The sequence below is a fragment of the Scylla paramamosain genome, chromosome 5 (assembly GCF_035594125.1).
Source record: "Scylla paramamosain isolate STU-SP2022 chromosome 5, ASM3559412v1, whole genome shotgun sequence".
Taxonomy (NCBI): domain Eukaryota; kingdom Metazoa; phylum Arthropoda; class Malacostraca; order Decapoda; family Portunidae; genus Scylla; species Scylla paramamosain.
In genome coordinates, this window is record NC_087155.1 from 12,263,160 (window position 1) to 12,266,691 (window position 3,532).

A 3,532-nucleotide genomic window follows, 5' to 3' on the forward strand; every position below is an offset into this window, starting at 1 on the left:
AAAGGTGAGGAGAAAGAACAAACTGATGAAGGAAGACAGAACAAAGGACAATAATAATGGTGGAAGAAGAGTAAAGAAGAAAATAGATCCCTATTCAGATGGGGAAAATACACATTAAAAGGGAAACATTAGCGAGAAAATGAAGTCAGGAATGTGGACAGAAATAGCGAGGAAGAAAGATGCGAGGAGAAAATTACTTCACCTGTGATAAAACTGCCAACCAATTAGAGAAAGAGTGACACTTGTAATGACAGGAAAGAAAGGGAGACGACGGAGATGAAAACTCAGTCGATCAATAAGTTCGAAATAATGAAATCGGTAAACTCTTATGGACAAATATTGAAGAAAATGGAGCTTTAGGTGTTAATGATGAGGGTGTAAAGAAACGGAAGAACATTTATCTTACTATTTGGCACTATCTTACTATTTGGGACTCTACTATACTTTTGTTTTGGAGGGAAGCGGAGGGAAGAAGAGGCAGCTATCCTTTACCAAAGCCCTTACTTAGTCTCCTTCACAAGAATATAAAAAGGCTTAAAATTTTAGTATGAAACCGAAATTTGAAAAACAAACGAATGGCAGAATATCTTTTATTACAAGATATGGTTTAAAGAATACAAAATATCAGAATTTAAGGATAAAAAAGGAAAATAAATAAATAAATAAATAAATAAATAAATATATATATATATATATATATATATATATATATATATATATATATATATATATATATATATATATATATATATATATATATATATATATATATATATATATACCTAATAAAAAAAAATGGAAAAGAGAAACATAGGCAGGACTGAAGACGGAAAATAAGAAGATTTGAAAGAAACCTGGGAAAAGGGCTGCGACGAGGAACATTTTCGTTCTTTAATCTGACGGATCCAAGCTATCAGCCATGAGGAAAGAAAGCCTGACAACCTAATTATCATAGTGTGTGTGTGTGTGTGTGTGTGTGTGTGTGTGTGTGTGTGTGTGTGTGTTCTGTCTGTGTGAGTAGAGAGAGAGAGAGAGAGAGAGAGAGAGAGAGAGTGAAGAAGATAAAGAATAAGAAGAAAAGTGGTGTACCTCATACGCTATCACTTTCCGGGAGAAGATGCTAAATGATTCAAATGAATGCAAATTTTATCGGAGGCAAAAAAAAAGGAGTCAGGACCTCGCAGCGCTTACGGGTCAGTGAAATAAAAACCTTATCCGTAATCACAATTGGTCGTTTATCTTTTCTCCCTCCAGCAATTATCCGTCACACTTTTGAATTCCTCACTGTATTATAATTTACTTTCCGCCCTGTCTTATCTCCCATCATTAATATCATGTACCTCTCTCACCCTCTTCGCACTCTTATCCTGCACGCATTTTTCACCACCTCCGCTCTTCCCAAATTCCTTCATTTCTCTTATCATAATTTTTACCTTTTCCGTGTTTTATGATGCTTTCAGTAAATCACGGCTTAGCTTGCATTGACTGACAGCCCGAGCACACCCTGGCACGTGGCTGGCGAAGTGGTGGTGATGGTGGTGGTGTGTAGAGGAAGGAGAATAATCAGCTGATATTGCCAGAACGAAGTCGGTATTTGTATCTATATGTATAAACATTTAGTATTTGTGGTATGAGAGAGAGAGAGAGAGAGAGAGAGAGAGAGAGAGAGAGAGAGAGAGAGAGAGAGAGAGAGAGAGAGAGAGAGAGAGAGAGAGAGAGAGAGAGAGAGAGTAATGACATAAATAATGATCAGTGATGAAAGTAAGTACTTGTAATGATGACGATGATGATGATGATGATGATGATGACAAAGTTTAAAGTAGAAATCATATTGAAAGGTCTCACTTAATAAAGGGAAGAACTAGATGTAAAAAATGAACATACACAACGACACACACACACACACACACACACACACACACACACACACACACACACACACACACACACACACACACACACACACACACAAACATGTACATGTTTCCTCTGTACATTTTCAGTTTGTTAACTGCCTAAATAATAAACCGTTTATTATTATTATTATTATTATTATTATCATTAAATAAGTAAGTGAATAAATTGATGCAGTGCCTTCTTTGTTTATTCACCAGCATGAATTTTTCGTAATTAAAGAAGGCATGTTCTTCTCCGGTTAAGTCCTTATGCTGTCCTGTGTGCACGGCAGGTAAATAAGTGACGTGGCGCTGAGAAGGACAGTGACCCGGGTGGCGGAGAAAGTGACGTGAGCCAGCCTTCTCTTCCTCTCTTGGGTAAAGGCTGTGAAATTTCCTTCGCTACCGTTTGTCTGGTATCACTATATTAGTATTAGAAGCAAGTGTTTTTTTAGGGAGATCCTTATTATTACTCAGGATCCCATTAAGGTACTTTGTCACTGAACAATAACCGAACAATAACTTCGATGCGTTCATTGCATCTTAGCAATCAGTCATATCACGTGTTCTCCAGGAAAATCCGTATTGCTTCTAAGGACACCAATGAACTCCTCTTTATTGATCTGTTGTACCGTCATATATTTGAGTGTATATTGACAATCGTGATACATTCGTTGCACCTCAACACTTAATCATTTAATATTATGTTCTTCAGGGAAATTTGTATTCTTACGCAGGAGACCATTGAGACCATTTAATTGTCACTGATTATTGTAGTTTCATATGTTTATATATGCACTAACGATAACTGTCACACATTCAGTGGACATTAGCACTCAATCCTATGGTAAATGAATAAAGTAATCACTTGACTGTAGTATATAAATGAGAGATGAGGAAAAAAAACTATTCCTTCTTTTACTTTCTATAAAATACATTTCTTTTCAACTCGAGTCATCAGTCACACACTTTAAACTTTTATTTACATGAATATGAGACTGGCCAAATGGTATAAGAAAAGAAAAAAACTTAATTCTGCTCTCAAAAGTTTCAAAAGAGATGGTCATTTTAGTTCCTTAAGTGTCTTGATGTCCCCCCTTAAAACATTTTAAGTCGTTGGAAAGTTGGGAAGCAGAAAAAATGGCAGACTGTTCAATAGTTTACCTGTGAAAGGGAGGAAGGGATGAAGGGGATGATATTGATTCATCCTCCCAGACGGCGGCGCAGAACAACAACGACCCCAGTGTTCGCTCCATAATACCGAAATAATTGTCAGTGATATCGTAAGCTAGGCAAGTCAATGATCCATTTAGAGAGATGAAGGCAAAGTCACTTAACACGTCATAATTATATGAACAAAGTATATATCAACCTTTCTCTTCAGTTTTGGTGCCTTTTACCTATGTATGGAAAAAGCTTTTGTCTATATTCAGTCATATGTACTGTCCTGGTTTCATTTAAGTTGACTGCCATTATCGTCTGCTGTACTAATGTTGGATAGCTGAGTGTGACGGGCACTTTCTGTGGCTTCTTACCTCCTAGAGAGTTGTTCAAAGAGCACAGCCTTTGTCGTATTTCATAAAGTAAACATTTTTTATCTCTTTTTAGTTTATTCGGTGGAGATAACAACTACGATA